Source organism: Opisthocomus hoazin, chromosome 7, assembly GCF_030867145.1.
Source record: "Opisthocomus hoazin isolate bOpiHoa1 chromosome 7, bOpiHoa1.hap1, whole genome shotgun sequence".
NCBI classification, from domain to species: Eukaryota; Metazoa; Chordata; class Aves; order Opisthocomiformes; family Opisthocomidae; genus Opisthocomus; species Opisthocomus hoazin.
Window position 1 is genome coordinate 11,283,881 of NC_134420.1, and position 18,585 is coordinate 11,302,465.

Sequence of the window (18,585 nt, forward strand, 5' to 3'; positions counted from 1 at the left end):
GACTTATCCCTTCACTCCTGGCTACCTCCCTTTTAAGGTGGCCATAGCAGTAAGACAGTTTGGACTTGGCTTATTATTTGATTTTCCCGTGTAACAGCAGTTCACGTTTTCAAAGGAAAGGGGGGTAAACACTGCTCTATTCTGCAGGCTTCAAGTTTTAAATAAAATCCACACTATAACTTAAGTCCTCAACTGCGTGTCCCAACTACACTGTAAACTTAGTGGCTGGTCTGCAGGTGGACATCCTTCCCTTCCAGATTTCTGCCACAAAACGAGTTTTTCAGCAAAACTTACTATGCAAGGCTTAAAAACTGTTTTAAGTTTGCCTCTTGCAAAAAAACTTTGAAAGTCTTTTGGATACACTGTTTGCTGGTTAATGTATCTGTGAACATCGTGACTGCCTTTCCAACCTGCGACAACAGCAGAACTTCCCAATTACACAGATCAGCAAGCCCCCACGACACGCTCAGAAGTTTGCAAGTCATACAACTAGTATTCTGTCAACGTGACCACGTTATAACCAATTCTACTGAATCACATATATAGACTTGTGAAGTTATAAACCAACAGAAACCTCTCAAAAGCCGAAGTCAATGGTATCATTTTCTTCAGCTCTGCCAGACGAGCAAATTCAGAATTTATTTCAGAAGTTTAAATTACCTAAATCGCTGGCCCTGCTACAGTAATAACAGTAGGGATCACAGCTCTTAAATCTAAGGTCAGGCAAGTCATTGCCTTAATACCACACCAACTTGCGAACAGAAAATTGCTGTTGTTCTAGAAGCAGAGCTTTCAAACTACTGCTGAGCGCTCATGTCCATCTCACCTGACAACTTCTCTGTGGTCCCTTCTCAAAAATGAAAAAGGAGTCAGGTATTTGTGAATGTGTGGACATACCGGTACCGGCAAGTTAAGAGGCCAGCTGACACCAAAAGGTCACCGACAAAAGCTAAATCAGTACAAATTTAAGTCAAATTATAAATTGCCATTGAATCCCTAACCACAGTTTATTTTACAAGGCTTTAATTCACACTAATAGAGCTATTTGTAGACCAGGCTTTACTTTCTTTCTGTATCAGCCTTTTCCTAGTTGTCTGCTTTGTTTCTCTTACTCAAAGTAGTCCAACAACTATAAACTCAACCATGTTCCTGTAGTTTATGAGATTACTGCAGCTTAATTTACAAGGCGCCAGTTAAACTACAGTCACTGACCATTTCTCTGTGCTTGGTTCAGATCCAAAAACATTATCTTCAACCTCAGCTGATGCGCAGAAGCTAGTTATGGCTAAACTTAGTGTGGCCTGTGGCTAAGCCCTATGGATCCAGTGACAGAAGTACTGTCACATCAAGCTACCTATGATGCCTCTTTTTTATGCTGCCCATTTACTGTGCATCCATGATTCACTCTTACAATCTAATAAAAAACCTAAACACTGTATAATGCACATATTAGAAACAAGTATTTTCTAAAATTTCTGACCCAACCACTCACAATTACCTTTCAAACATTCCTGAACATCTCTGTACATGAACATACTTGCTAAACTCACATTTTACTGCTTAATATAATTTCATGGACCACTTATGATGGCCTCAGACTGAAGGCTGGGATAAGCTGGAATTAAAAAAGAGAAAAGGAAAAAAAATGGTTTGTAAGTTTAACACAGTCCTTTCCCTTTAACAACGTCTGCAACAGTCAGCATTTTTAGCTTAATATCAGAACACTGCACAAGTCACTGGTGTGCTTTAATGCAAAAAAAAAAAATGCTTTGTTGTTCATCTCAAAACAAAAATTTCAAAGCAGTTTTACAAAAAAACCCAATTGAAATCAAGTATCCATTCAACTGTTCTGCTATTTTAAATTACAACCAAGCGTCTAGAGTTTCAAAGCAGCTATTTTAAGCATCTTGACCATTTAAGCAGAATAAAGTTACATAAAAATCAGAATTCTGAATTTCTTTTCAACTCAGCCCCTTCTCTGCCATGTCCCAAATGCTCATCCCAGTTCTAACAACCACAGTCCTACATTTTAGCATTAAAGTTAAGAAAATGTCAACCCAATGATCAGAGCAAAAATCAGCATGCCCTACTGTAATAAATAGTGAACAGTTCAGAGAAATGTTTTGTTGCAAGGCTTGCTTAAAATTCTGAAAAACTGAATATTTTGCTATCTTTTCAGCCTCCAGCTGCTAGTTGTTCAATGACTAAAACCAAATCCTCTATGGGAAGGACTGAGAATACGAAGTTGCCCATGTATGTAAGGAAAAGTTCAAATCTTCCACTTATGATGCCAGCCTGTTGCCAAAGTACTCCAAGGACCTACTTGAAAAAATGCCATGTATTCCACTTCCTGATTAAATTCTCCTGTAGAGGAGAATCAAATGGTATTTTGTCATTGTATTGCATGACAGCGTCTCTCCACAGCCTGTTTGGGACCACTTCCTTCAGGATTCCCCTCCCTTGCACTCAGTCTTTCTCCGACCCACTGTAACAAGGCTAATGAGACAGTAAAAACAAATCTTACTGTTCATCCCTTAAAAAAAAAAGTTAGATGACACGTGACTAGCTTAATCATGCAGCAAAGCTGATCATGAGTACATAAACACCTCTGAGCAAATCAAGGTCAGAGCTAAAGTAGGTCAACTACATCTACCAAGCACCCACCCGGGAGTCAAGACCTCTCCACACAAGCACCACCAGTTTCAGTTACCCCTAGGCAAGAGTCGACTATCTCCAACATACATACATATTTACTTCAAAAGAAACGCAATTCATAACTTTACGAATCCGAAGTGTCTCATATTTTAAAAGCACTATTTTGCAATGACAGAGGAAAACTGTGGTGTGGTTTCCTTATGAAGTAATTGAAAAGACACTCGTCGTCCCCATACGTAATGACTGAACCAAAAACAGCCACAGAAAGGAAACCAGCTACTTCCCTTCACGGCAGTATTCCATCTCCCAAGCTAACTGTCACAGTATGAACTAGTAAGAAACAGAAGAACAGGAGTATTTATCCTCACTATCTGTATTTCTTCAAGAGGTGTTGTAGATGTATGCATACTCCAGATGTGCACGCACTCGGTAATGGTGGGAGACTTCTGCTCAGCAGCACAAGGACTGCAAGCGTCCCTATGACGATTTCAAGACACATATCGGCACACACGGGCACGGCTGCTGCAAGTAATAGGCAGTTCCTACATCAGAATTTTTATTATGAAATACTCTGTGGGAATCAAAGGAAGATCTCTGAACTAAAGCAGCAGTATTTTCCTTTTCCTTCAGTACTTAAGGAGCAGCTGTCAGAGTACTTTGTATTCGCCCAATATATATATTGATACTGTTTTGTTTTAATGACACATTCGTGCTCCATGAACTCCCTAATATTAATTGCAAGAACACTCTGCTCCCAGCAGACAGAAAGCCCTGTGGCTTCCTCTCACATGCAGATGGATCTCACTGCACCCTCTGGAGCAAGGAAGTGGTTTTCCCCTGGTTTGCTTGTTGAGGTCATCCTTTTACCACTCACTCATCAGCACGTTTGCCAACCCCTGGCAGCCTACGATCTACATCTGAGTTTTGGAACTGCTCCCAACCCAAGCTCTTAGCGATGTCGGTGGCTCACGTTTCGACCCCGTCCTTAGGCACACGCACAGAGCAGCCTCCTGCACCTCTCGCATTCGCAGCTGCTGCTACCCGGCCCCTCATGGCAGGGTGCAAGCACCCCTGCCCTGCGGAAGGCAGAGGCACAGCCTCCAGCTGCTCAAGCGACTTACTGTGCCAACAGCTGCTCCCCAGCTTTCCTACAGAAAAATTAGCAGGCTGGAGGGAAGCAGCCTGTGAATTTAAACCAGCCACAAAGCTACGAGATGAATCATTTTGACATAGAGGGGGGGAAAAAAAAAAAGTCTCCAATAAACAGAAGAAAAACTCCACATGCACAAAGAACACCTTTCAGCCCTAGGAAATTCACGTAAAGGCAGTTTTTCAATAGATCAAGATCCTGTCCACATGCACTTCCCTACTGAAGACGAGTCTGTTCATTACTAGTGTCTCTGAGAAAAGACAGAGCAAGTCACATCATGGCATCGTTTCACAGGTGTTTTCCAGACTGCTCTACTGGTAATAGAACCACAGGACAATATTCTGAATTTTATCTTGTTTATCGGGCACTTAGACTTCCAGTTCAAGAGGGACCTCAGATCCCATCCCTCCTTGCTTAAAAGGGAAAGTACCTAAAATGTTTACTTCCAGCAATTTTAAGAAAGGACTTCTCTGTTGATTCAAAACCAAAAATAAGTGGTAACTAAAATAATTTTCTCTTGCACTGCAGAACTCAGAGCTAGACCCAGGAACACAGAAGTGTCTCACCAGTGCTCAGTAAATGGGAAGCATCACTTCCCTCAGCCTGCTGGCAACACTACTCCTAATGCAAACCAGGACACCGTTGACCTTCTTTGCTGCAAGGGCACCAGTGCTGGCTCATGGACCCCCAAGATCTCTTCTGTCGAGCTGTTTTCCAGCTGCTCAGCCCTTAGTCTGTACTGGGGCACAGAGTTTTTTCTCTCCAGGTGCAGCACTTGGCATTTCCCTTTGCTCAACTCCATGAAGTTATTTCTAAAGTTCTTGCCGACCTTCTTCTCTGGCCTGTAGAGATCTCTCTGACTGGTAGCACACTCACATGGTGTATCAGTCACTCCTCCCTGTTTTGTTCTGTCTGCATCTCTAAGTATGACGCTTCAGACAGCACAGAACAAAGGAAAAGAGGCTGATTCTCGAAAGAGAACCAAACAAATTTAATACCCCGCCAAAATCCTAGCTCATGTTCTTCTCTCAGTGAAGCAGATAAGTATTTGCTTCAAGGCTGGTGGAATCCCATGGGAAGGACTTACAGATGGAGATATGGACCACCTTCAAAGCAGAAAATGAAAACTGGAACAAAACCAAAGCCAGCCCATGTCAATTCCAGGAATCAAACCTGTTTAGACTGAAAGGGGTCTGTGCTACAGACGATGCATTTCCCTCCCTAGTAGGGGACTGATACATACCCCTAGTGACACAGCTAAAAGTCTAGCATACAATTCTACAGAACAGCCACTGGGTCTGCAGACCGTATCAGCAGCAAAAGCAGCATCCTGACTAACCAGGTGACCCTCAGACACAGGAGATTTCACGTTCTCTCATGTCTCAAGCCTATCTGCCTCTCTACCCATTCAGCGAACCGCAGCTAAAAGAGTGTTTCAACCAAGCTTGCTAGTTTGCAACCATTATTGAAAGCTTGATCTAGTATAAGCTTTTCATCAGTCAAGATCAGATTCTTTAAGATCTTCTTCTTTGAAGTAAGCTTATGTTGGCCTGTTTGGATATTTCATTTTGGGCAGCCATCAAAAGGAAACATCACAAGAGAACCAATCAAGCCCTTATGAAAAGGTGGTGATGCACACTCTTGGAAATCAGTACTAACATGCTGCTGTTACCAAAGGAACTTGGCCTGCTTCAACATTCAATTCTCCAGCACATGAACTCCTCAGGTTTCCAGAAACTGCTTCCGCAGGGAAAACAAAACTGACCCGCCTTTCTTGGAAGACCAGGTTTCAAGACATTTCTGCAGCACACCTACCAAACACGGCTGCCACCTACACATGAAGCGAACAATAGCCTCTCCACAGGTTTCTGGAAGCGAAAAACTACCGGTCCTCACATCACTAGATACTGAGTATAACTGTATCAATGCTGAAGTAATTCCTAAACTCAGCCACACTGGCCAGAATGAGAGTAACCTGTTCAGATACCTCTACTGTGGGCAGGAACCATTGAATTCTGCCTCAGAGCTGTGCAAACATTTTACTGGGTGTCTTATGACATTTTACAGACACCCCACGATCCTCACAGGTACTCTAGGAACATATTTTCAGATTTCATCTCAAATGTCAAGAAGATGGATATTTTAAGGAGGCTTTTACAAAAAAGTATGGCTGTTACACAAAATCTGGATCATAACAGCTGATCCTACAAAGAGTAAGAAAATTTACACTAAGAATTACACCCATGATAACCATCAACACAAGATCCACTCTCAATTAGCACACTCCTTCATGCCTTTGGATGCCTTATTTCAACAGGTCCTGCTGACTAAAAACATCTAGTTTGATTTCACTGGAAATGGATACAGACTAAATGGAATAAAAATCAGTTATTCTGAGAACAGTTGCTTGTAGGAAAAGGACTGGGCTGAATATCTTAAGTATTTTAATTATTTTTAAAAACCCCAAAACCCAAACCAACTTCAAGACAGTGCTACAAACATTTTATTTAGCACAGCACTCCAGAATTTCTGTAGTGTAAATTACAGAACAAAATAATTTCACATTTAAAAATAGGGTCCACCAATGTTAAATGCTGGTAAAGCAAGTTCACAAAAATCTATGTTAAGATGTAGTATTTAATATTCATTTATTCCAAGCCTTCAGAAGACTCTGCATGTGTGGGAAGGAATAAAGTATTATATTTTCAACACTGGGGGGGGAAAGACTTAAAATTAATAGACAACAGAAACTTTAAGACCTTTGGGCCAGACACCTAATTCAACACATTAAACACCAAAGCCAATTATGCTTTTAATAATGACAGACCCATACACAGTTGAAGTAAAAACCAACAACAAAAATCTATTCCCTCAGTTACTGAAATACAAACTTAGCTGATGTTCTCAAACTGAGTTTCCAAGCTAGGTCCAGCCTACAATGTGTGAGGGATGTATTGTTTCATAACCACTGAATGCAATCCTTGTTTATCATCCCTAAGCCATCCAGTGGGATTTGGGGGGTGGGGGGAGGTGTGTGAAAAACAGGGAAATCCATCCTACCATGTGGGTAAATCAATTATCTAGCATTAATATGCTTTACATAAAAAACTAATCAAAGTTATTGTTGACTTCTTTAGTAGCTTATGTACTTCCAGAATGCTTTGATCAGAAACATCAACACCAAAACCACAAAACAATTGAGGCAGCAGTGGTTCTGTGAAGTCTCCCAAGTTGTACACGTTGCTTCTGATGTGTCAGCAAAATCAGATGTCTTATCGTGTTCCGCACTGTAGAGTCAACTTCAAAAATTTTTAGAAAATTGGAAATTTCTCCTTAAGATGAGTGTACACAACCTGAACTGCCACTTTCAGAGCAGGAGAAGCATACAAGATAACAAGCAGGTAAGCTACTTAACTCACTACTCATGTTTACACAAACAGTGGGAATTTACAAACTAGTGTATCTAACTCACAACTGGGAATGCCTACCTTTCGCACTTGCAGTCCAAAAGATGCAGCTTTCTGTTTCAAGATTTCATCTGGCTCCTAAATATGAGCACTAGTTTATAGCAGACAGATGCTTTAGATACCAGTTTTAAGACTATCTTAACCCTTCAATTACCCACACTGAACAAGCTAAGTAACATGCAGTTAAATATACATCTTCTAATTTAGAGCTTACGAATAAATGTCCCTAAGCCTACCTGATTATTGTAAGTATTATTATGACTGTGATATGCTCCTGGCAAGTTTAATTTCCTTACTGTAGCTAAGTGAAGCTCCTGTATCCTCACAATTTGGCAAATATTCTTCCCATAGTTCATGATCTCCAAAGTTGTCTTTCAGTGGCAGGAAGGCAAAATCCTCTCACAAGAAGTTCCAATAAATGCGTCTTCTAAAACATATCCATATGAAATACCAGTCTAGCAAAAGACTTCCTCATTTACTTCAAAGGTAAGTGCTGTATGCCAGGTCCCACTCTAATACTTACCCACTCTGTTCAGTGATTCGGCACACCATGGAACCCATTCCAAGATTTCTTCCTCAAGATCCTACCTACTGCTTGTGCTTTAATGTAACTTGCAATAGGATGTGTTGACTTACAGATTTCAAGTGAGAACAAACCTTAACTCAATCCACTCTTCTCACTGGCAAAGCGCTATTTTAGTACCCCATTAGTTATTCCGGCTTCCAGTCACCAAATCCTTCTGTGCTTTTGTCAGGTTTTCATCTTCTTCGCCCCTCGTCATACTGGAGAATTGTAGGTTTTAAAACTAGACAATACATTCAAGCTCTCGCATGACTAATGCTACCTAAGTAATATTTCCTTACTTGACCTTTCAAGTTTACACATTCAGGGATGTTAGCCATTTTTCAGTTTCATAGGTTGAACCACTACACTAGTCTCTGAAGACAAACCCAGTTTCCTCCATTCTCCTTTCGGTTGAACCACCTGGTCCAAACACTGTTAGACATACTGCATACAGCTGATTCTGTTTTCCATTCACATCACTACTACAACAAACTCAAATGCATTTGGCACGTGTGAGACCTTTCATTCAGAGATCTATTGCCACACAAACCACAACTGAAGAGTTTATATCTTCAGGGAACAAAGCACAGAAACAAAAGGAAAAAAAAAAAAGAAATCACAAAAACGAGCGCAGACACAGGTGGTTATATTTATACCTTATACTTCCAGTTTTTGCACACTCCCCCTGGTCCTGCTAAATTCCATCTCTGGCTGGAAGAAGCCATCCCTGCTCTCAGCACTCTGCCAGTCTGACAAAGAAAAGCTGACAGGCTGTCAGTTTCCCTTCAAGCCTAAAGTAAGCCTTGGGAAAAGGAAGATATTCTCAGCCTGCCTGGAACCAAGCTGGGGTGTTCCCCACTCCGCAGCCCCTCTACTGTTTCCTCTAGCACACATATCCACGACAGGCTCATTTATCCCCACCAGTTTCTTAAAAGCTCTTTTTGACTTAACTTTACACAAAATCAGCCATCAAACACATACGAATCACCAAATTGTAGGGGCTGGAAGGGACCTCTGTGGGTCATCTAGTCCAAGCCCCCTGCCGAAGCAGGGTCACCTACAGCAGGCTGCAGAGGACCTTGTCCAGGCGGGTCTTGAATATCTCCAGAGAAGGAGACTCCACAACCTCTCTGGACAGCCTGTTCCAGTGCTCTGTCACCCTCAGAGGGAAGAAGTTCTTCCTCATGTTCAGACGGAACTTCCTGTGCCTCAGTTTGTGCCCACTGCCCCTTGTCCTGTCGCTGGGCACCACTGAAAAGAGTTTGGCCCCATCCTCCTGACACCCACCCTTAAGACATTTATAAGCATTTATTAGGTCCCCTCGCAGCCTTCTCTTCTTCACGCTGAACAAGCCCAGCTCCCTCAGCCTTTCCTTGCAGGAGAGATGGTCCAGTCCCCTCACCATCCTTGTAGCCCTCCGCTGGACTCTCTCCAGTAGCTCCTCATGTTTCTTGAACTGGGGAGCCCAGAACTGGACGCAGTACTCCAGATGGGGCCTCACTAGGACATTACATCCATATGAACATCAGTATCTCTTCCTTCTTCTCTTGGTATTATATTAGAGGCTCAACTTCATTTTTGTTCTCCCACTATACCACTGGTTTTTGGATAGGAAGGCATCACAGCTTTTTGTTAAGTATTTGAGTAGGTAGTCTGCTAAGAAAAAGCTGCAGAACATCACACAGTGATGGCACAGCTACTGTATGTGTTAAGTTAACAAAGTTTATGTGTGGAAATGGAGAAACTTACAACTCGGAATTATTTACAAACTTCCAGTTTTAAGAAAATACCACACACACACATATTCACGCAAATAGCCTTAGCTACTTGTCTCTGCACCTGGAGTCCCTTTGCTATGTATGCAGCAACAATAAACAGTAACCTAAATAGGCTCAGCAGTTTGGTTTCCTGAAGTCACACTATTTGCCAGTTAAATCCAAATGAAACTAGTGAAAACTGAGACACTGTGACAATTCAGCAGTTTCCTGTAAAACATGCAAAGACGCAAACTTCAAGAAAAGATACACATGCCATTTTCAGTCTTGTTCAATGCTTCAGAAATAATAACCTCCCCCATTCCTGAAATCCTGTTTTCTAAATGAGCGATCTGCTGCTACCACTGAGAAAGGCAGCATTTCAGAGTTATGACAGCTCGTACTGTGGCATTATCCAATACTCTGCTCTTCAGAGAGATTCACACAAAGCAGTTCAGGAACCACAGCAATAGTGAACACTGAGAAGTAGGGCAAGTTCCCAACATTCCCGTAGGGCCAGCACTAATATTGATACAGCGCATTATGAGTGGAATTGCTGTAGCTGAAAACTACCCATTCGGCTGCCCAACCGACAGCTGTGCTTAGTACTGCCACAGGACAAGGCAAGCACGACTGCACGACAGCTTCTTCCAGTCTGACAAAACACTTTCACTGGTTTCAAATGACTATGAAACTGAAACGACAATTAAAAGAAGTCTTTCAATAGGACATTAAAAGTAAAGTTAGATGTGTCATCATACCATACACTGAATGCAAAAGTGACATACACCTGGCTGCTTCTGCCACAACACTAGCTACTTTTAGTATTTCTTTCTCTCCTACTCAGATAAACTACAATTTCTGTTCAACATGACACATCTCCAAGGTGAGCCACAAACACCCTACAATGTGCACTTCACTAAAGCCAGCATCTAGGAAATTTTTGCTTCTGAGGCTTTGTAAATCACAGCATTCAAAGTAAGGCTTGGTTGAGCAAATCAAGCGATAATTCAGGGAGAAACCACACAGAACATTCCCTGTCTTTTACATTCATGTCCAGAGTGATAAGTACCTCAGTAACAGCTCTATGGCTTGGAAAAAGTCCTGTCTGTCTAGCTCAGGATAAGCACGAGATACTCTAAAAAACCTCATGGCAAAGCTCCGCAGAACAGCCAATACACCATCTTAGTGCCATCAAAGGAGTGGCTTCGTTTCCTTTTTCCTTTCTTCCTTGTCAGCCTTCCCCCCGATTTTCCTTGCAGCACTCCAGCACAGCCTCTACACAGTCCCCAGAGCCTGGCTGTACAGTGTGTCGAATCAATCTGCTCATCAGGCTGAATAATAGCAACTTGACAGAGAGCACAGTCTTCTGGGGGGTTAGCAAGCTCAACCATCTTACTGACAAGGTCAGATGCCACTCAGAACCAGGGCAAAGCAAGGGGGTGAGGCATGCCAGAAGAGAGGAATGGGCAGAACTGTCCCTTTCAACAGCAGCGAATGGTTAAAATGTCCCTCTTGCATTCCTTAACTGCACTTTCAGCTTATTCACAGCACTCCAGCAGCATTTGTTTCCAACATGTAATTCCCAGGATGGTTTGAGCAAGACAAGGTGTGCTGAAACCTTTCTACTGATTCACACCCGCACTGTGACATTTCTCTGCTCAAGGAGGTTTTCTTTTGTGAATGACAAGTTATGAATATACAAGCACAGCAGACGCACGTTCCTATTCACTCTGTATTCAGTGCTTCAGTGGGAGTATAAGCTTTATTTTCTTGAGAAAGGCCTACAGCAATAGGAAAGCCCTTCACAGAAATGGCTGATAAAACACACTCCATTTTCGTGTGTCTATACATTGATGCTGATGTTGAATCACCAGATTTCCAAACCTGTGTCATTCACATGCCGGAGATACATCTGGATTCAAGTCTCAGACCTGCATTTTTCCAGACAGACTTTTAAATCTCTGATTTCTAATTTAAATCAACAGTAAACTTTGAATGCATACTCTTAGATTACAACCAAAACTGAAAAAGTGTTTTAAAATTGCTGTTGTATTTAGAACAAAGACTCACATTACCAAATGGTGACAGCCCTTAACAAAGGCAGATGAATGATCAGGGAACACCAGCAATTCACTTAATAGGGTCCTTATGCTACGCAGACATCTTGATTACTACAAGAAAAAAAAACCAACCCAAAAACAAAGAAAATACAGCAAGTGGGGAAGAACAGTGTCTCATACACACACACAAAAATAGATTAAAAAATCCTGCCAACACCAAACATGGGCAAGAGAGAAAGAAAACTTGTTTAGAAAAAAACCCACAACAAAACACAGCCACACACACCACAAAAGGACTCCTAGTAAAAATGAAGGCTGAGATTTTTTGTTTTAATGATTACTTTTGCTTGGATCAAAAATCCACCCATGCAACAACTCCCTCCCCTCCAAATGAAGAGGGGATACAATACAGTGCAAAGAGACATCTGACTAACAGTTGCAAGGAGAATATTTTCCAAACCATTGTTTTATTCCAAAAGAGAACATTCCACGACCTACGCAGTCCGATCCCAAAGGGCCTAGGAAGGATCACTAGACAGTTCACATTCCTCCACAAAAAAGTTTAAGTAGGTTTAGATGATCTTATTTCCGCAAGTAGCAATTTGTGCCAAATACTAATAATGCAGTCCCTTAGTTACCACTTACAAATGCTCGTAATTATTTACAGCTCCTGAACACTACGGAGGACGACTTGGATATCATCCAGCAAATCCACAGCAATTACATTTATCAGAAAATGGAAAACTTTCTGGTTTCACTCCGTGGAACAACACAGGCAATGAGTTCTGCACAAGAAACAAAGAAATGAGCTAGTACACTTCAGCTTAGAAAATTGTCAGGTCTACAAAACCATCAAATGTCACAGGGACATCAAACAAAGCTTGGCTGAAAGGTTGAAAACAACACAGCTCTTCACACATGAGGTGGCAGGCCATGGAAACTCTCTGCCAAATAACAGGAAGGCTAGAAGTTCATATGGTTTCTGAAGAGAGGTAGGACCAGTCCATGGAAAGGAATTCAGTTGAGGCTTACCACCACATCTGGCTTGCCAAGTCCCTGAGCTGAAAATAACTGTGGGGCAGTATCAGAGGACACATGCTTGCCCTAATTTAACTCTTCGTCAGGCAGCCACTCAAGACACTACTCGAGACGGGACTCTAAACAAACTGGGTCTTCATTATGGAATGCAACAGTCACTCTTGTTTTCTTTCAGCATCGGCAAAAGAACATTATCTCAATTTCTAAATACTCACAGAAAGCTTCTACTTAGAAGTATGACACACATGGAATACCATAGTGAAAGTGTAACGTATACAACATCCTCAAAAAACCTTTCTAGGTTACCCTTGGTTTAAGTTAACTAACCTGCAGTTATCACCATAACATCACTTAACACCAGGGGGAAGATTTAAATTCAGTCAGTACACATTACACTGAGTTTAGCAAAACAAATGTAAAAGCTTAGTTTATCAGAAAAAAAACAGTCTAATATAGAAAACAAGATTTATAAGTTAGGTATCTACTTTCATAAGTGGAATTTCAAACCCAGTTTAAACAACTAAATTCCTGTGCAGCGCCTACAAACAATAGCACAGAGCAGGGAACCATGTAAAAGTCAGTAGGCACAAACCACCCAAAACAAACACTCCAACAGAATGGCAGTCCCATACTTCACCTTTCTAAGCACTGCAGCTAACACACTGTTTTGGTTTGGCCTGGATAAATGCCAGCTGCCCACCAAAACCACTCTATCACTCCCCCTCCTCAGCTGGACAGGGGAGAGGAAATATGATGAAAGGCTCGAGGTAAGGACAGGGAGAGATCACTCACCAATTACTGTCACGGACAAAACAGACTGAACTTGGGGAGAAAAGGAAAGTTTAATTTATCACCAATCAAATCAGAGTAGGATAATGAGAAATAAAACCAGATCTTAAAACACCTTCCCCCCATCTCTCCCTTCTTCCCAGGCTCAGCTTCATTCCCGTTTCTCTACCTCCTCCCCTCCCCCAGAGCGGCACAGGGGGACAGGGAATGGGGGTTATGGTCAGTTCAAACGTTGTCTCTGCTGCTCCTTCCTCCTCAGGGAGAGGACTCCTCACACTCTGCCCAGCATAAGGTCCCTCTCACGGGAGACAGTTCTCCACAACTTCTCCAACGTGAGTCCTTCCCACGGGCTGTAGCTCTTCATGAGCTGTCCCAGCATGGGTCCTTCCCATGGGGTACAGTCCTTCAGGAACAGGCTGCTCCAGTGTGGGTCCCCCACAGGGTCACAAGCCCTGCCAGCAAACCTGTTCTGGTGTGGGCTCCTCTCTCCATGGGGCCACAGGTCCTGGCAGGAGCCTGCTCCAGCACGGGCTCCCCACACGGTCACAGCCTCCTTCAGACATCCACCTGCTCCAGCTTGGGGTCCCTTCCATGGGCTACAGGTGGATATCTGCTCCACTGTGGACCTCCACGGACTGCAGGGGGACAACCTGCCTCACCATGGTCTTCATCATGAGCTGCAAGGGAAGACTCTCTGCTCCGGTGTCTCCCGTACCTCCTCCCCCTCCTTCTTCACTGACCTTGGTGTCTGACAAGCTATTCCTCTCACTTCATCTTGCTCTTCTCTCTCGACTGCTGTTTCCCCAGAGGTTTTGTTCTTCCCCTTCTTAAATATGTTATCACAGAGGCGCTACCAGCATTGCTGATTGGCTTGGCCTTGGCCAGTGGCGGGTCCATGTTAGAACTGGCTGGCACTGGCTTTGTCAGACACGGGGGAAGCTCACCATTCTCTTTTAAAGATACCAAAGGAGTCAACAAAGTAGGGAAAGTGTTACTGACAACACACAGGGAAAATCCCAACCAGACAAACGTACTTAGAAAAGACTCACGTATTTCTGGGGATCATATACTAATCATTAGATATAAATATTTCTGGCTTTTTTCAGAGTCCTGTTTCTCTGCAATGTTCACTTCAGAACAGGACCTACAGGCTCATGCACTATTTTGCCCTGACTTTATCAGAGAAATACATACCAGTTTTGTATGTGGTTTTGCCTCAGTCACTCATCTGGTGCTCAGCTGAAACTTTTTTTAAGGATATCTGCTAAAGCCCCATCAGCCATCTTCAAGGGTTCTGTTTATTCTTCTATATGTGTTGAATTTATTCTTTGTCCCTAGAGGTACAAACTTAAGTTCACATTCAATAAATTCTGAAGTAACTGACTCAACAGAAAATATTTACCTTGAGTAACTTAAATCACAAATACAAACGTCCTTTCATTACCTTCATGTTAAATCACTACATCTTTGTTTTCCCGAATATGACTATCAACTCGTCAGGTTTCTCTCCTCCATCCACCTCCATCAAGTATCCGTGCTGAAATTTTGTTCTTATACAAACCATTGGCATTAAAACTTAATTTTAGTTTTTAATTAACTTATTTCAAGATAGGGAAGTGTTGTGTTTCGCTCCCTTTAATTAGCAAGATTACAGACAAAAGGTGAGGTTCGCTTTAGTTTTTGATATTGCTGAGCAAAACTCTCCAATACCACATTTTATCTGCGCCTTACAGAATAACAATATGAGAATCACCAGTAGTATTTTTAACCTTTGAACTTTGAAGTTGTGTTGAAGAAAGGTTGCATGAGTCTTTATAGATGGTCTCCTCCTCTCTGCTACATGTCTTTCTGGCCCACCCTCTTCCTCATAGACTGGTTTAAGCTGTTTGTCCTTCAGCTTCCTTCTACTCAAGCACATAGTAACACAGAGGTAAGTACGTAAGTTTTATCTTAATACCGATACCAGATTCATTCAGATTTTTTCCCTTGTACGATCATGTATTCTGATCTCCTCTGCACTAGTAGGCAACCTCATCTACTATTTCATATAACCAACTGATATGCTGTAATTCAGGACAAAGTTTATTTTAGAAAGATATCCTGGATGAACTGATATGTTGCAAGAATCTATTACCCTCCTCCTATCTTTTCTGTTCCAAAGCTTAGTTCCTCTCATTCAAAACTTCCAGCTTTTCTAGTCTGAATTTGAGTAGGTCACCCATCAGCTACTAAAATCTCGTTGCATTTTCTCCTACCAGGTAACCTTATCAGGTCACTAACTGCAGGATGAATCCAGCGAACTGCTTTTTCCTTCTTTAACTAAGTTTAGTTGTGTTTCTTTGATCTTGCACTGTAAGGCTGTGTTTGCAAAACACAGTTCATTCCTTGAACTCTTCTCAGTTTTCTTCTCACTTTGTAAGTCTGGGAAAGTATTAAAGTTATGACATAATTAACATCATACATAGATCAAACTACCTTTGAATCCAGCTTGATATCCTTGTTTACCAAGCCATAAACGCTTTTGTCCACCTCTCCGTAACACTGCACTGGGAACTGTCAGTCACCAAAGCCCTCCCACCCTCAGTCACTTCAAACCTTCATCTTGTAAGTGCCATATACAGATTGTTTGGCAGCTGGTTAGAAATGGCACATATATTCCTTAAGATAGATCTTACCAAGCAACACAGACTGTTGGAGTAATAACTAAACAGACCAACCTGCACCACTTGGCTCTCTCACCGCTAAGTCTCTTCTGCCACCATGTAACTGATACAGATCCTGACTAGTGTAACGTTAAGGACAAATTCAAGTGGAAATTGCCAGAAACAATACTACTGACTAATCCTGGTGTAGATCACAAACAGTAACTGTATGAATCAGCTAGTTTATTTAATGTGGGGCTACGCGGATTTTTACAGTGCAGCACAGACCTCTCTTTGGGAGACTCATGTGACAGAATTCTTACATATTTTTATTAGATGAGAAGTTGTAAATCTAAGCATTTAACCCTTTGTAACTGAAGTATGACTGCAAAACCTCCTAGCTTCATCTTTCAGCTGCGTACTCCCATATAACACTGGCACTTATCTAAACCCACAGGGAACTATTCAAAGATCCAAAATACATTAAAAGTAATCCTGCCAAAAAATAATTTTTAAAAAAGCTACAAGTCTGAGTAGATCACAGTAAGGTAATCCAGGGAGTCAAACAAACACCAGCACTGTGCAAAGGAGGGGGAGAGAGGATGAGCTCAACAATAAGTACACATATAACTTACCAACATCTGAACATTAGAACACACAGGTTAACTTCTACAGGGATATTATAGACAGAATAAGCCTACAAAGCCCCCAGTGTAATAGAAGTACGCAGGAAAGTCTGAAAAGAGGTGGGGTTTTTTTTGTCGTGTTGGGGTGTTTCTTTTTTTTGTGAGCTGCTGCTTTGAATTAGTTTCCTCCCTTTAAAGGAGACTCTTAACCAACACCCAAATTAAAACAAAACAATCTCCAATACAGAGGAGCACAGTCAAGGGAAGAAACCTGTATGAATGTTATACAACATCCAGGTAAGGTAGGTTTAAGAAACATTGTTCTGTGTTAGAATGGTACATAAAAACATCAAAATACAATTGTACTGAGATGACTGAAGTTTATAGACTGAGAAGTAGGAATGGGAAAACTACGCAGATAAGCAGAACACAACAATACAGGAAGCCAGCAGGAACTGACCACCCCTTTCAGGGAAGACAATGACTATCTCACATGTGGAAATGATTCCGATGAGTACACTTTTGGAAGGATGCGTGGAAAATACAGAACTACACTATAAAGAATGACTGAAGAGAAACTTACGTGTTGTTGCCAAACAAAGACTGAGCCAAATTACATCATAAGGAGGAGTTAAATGGGATACGTTATGTTGTATCTGAAGATGGAAAACTATGGTACTTCACTAGGACGTGCAATTAGGTTTGCTAGTAGGGGAAATCAAAGTTAACTGTGTTTATCCCTCATGTTTCTTCTTCAAGTAGAAAGCCTGCTGGTCCGTCAAGGTTCTTCCAGGTGCTGGAAGGCCAGCAAAGTCGCTTTTTCTGCTTCATGAAATTCTCCGAAATTCACTCACCAGACCCTTCAACAGACAAACCCAGGAACTTGTACCAGTATTATTCTCTGATCTGGTTGCCAACACAGTTTCATTCCAAAACATCACCATCGCCACAAAACACACACACAAAAGCAAACAAAGCGCTCGCAGAACTAAGACAAGAGGACAACAAAAAGCCACACAGAGGTAAATGTAAGAGGGCAAAAAGGTGTTTTTCTTTTTTTGGTAGTCACAGACCAGTTACTAGGTTTCCAAAATCACCAGACAAAATTCAACAGAAAAATGGAAAAACAGGCTTCACTGACAAATAACAGAAACTAGTACTTTCCCAGGTTCGTCATGGAACACCATCATTCCAGTATGTTTAGGGCTACAGGGAGCTAGTAAGCTACAGAAATATCCTAAAACTAGAAGACAAGTCAGAGGACTGACAAAATATTTGTTTTAAAAAAATAAGAAGCGTGCACCTGAAAGCCATGCCAAAGGAAGTAGATTACACAAATTTTACAGCACACCACGAATGAATCCATGGAGGCTTAGCTACTTGCCTGAGCAAATCCTCTTCTAAAAGGCACATTAATTTTGCCTAAAAAGCACTTGGAACTCTGCTAGACTAACTTCAGCATTTAAATGAACCTCAGAAGCCTTGTAAGGCTGGATATAATCAGTTCACCTAGAGACAGATCATCGATATGTTACAACGCAAACTAGGTCTCTACTGATATACCAATATGCAGTTTGTCCTCGCTTTTTTGTTGCATAGAGGATTTTTTTTGTTCTGCTTCTGAGATATGCAACTATTTGGTCCTTACTAGTGTTCACATGCTCTAGAGAAAAAAGTAGTCATTAATTCATTTTAAGTAGAAAGCACAGATTCTCCTGTTGTCTGCTCACTTAAACTTTTCCTTACTTTCTGCTTTTATCCCAAATCAAATCCAAAAACTTTAGTAAATCTTTTTAAAAAGTATACACCGCAGCCATACAGAAAACAGATTTTCAT

General features: G+C 41.6%; 1 protein-coding gene across 4 annotated transcripts in view; it reads right to left on the bottom strand.

The window, feature by feature from the left end:
* BMAL1 (basic helix-loop-helix ARNT like 1) overlaps positions 1-18,585 on the bottom strand; it is a 54,792-nt gene that overhangs the window by 27,515 nt on the left and 8,692 nt on the right. The window contains exon 1 of one of the 4 annotated variants that reach the window (XM_075427486.1): positions 14,676-14,695. The exons of the other annotated variants lie outside the window; for them this stretch is intronic. The gene's annotated coding sequence lies outside the window, so the exon portion shown is untranslated. Of the gene's footprint in view, positions 1-14,675; positions 14,696-18,585 lie in introns of those variants that run through there. 4 annotated transcript variants of the gene reach the window in all.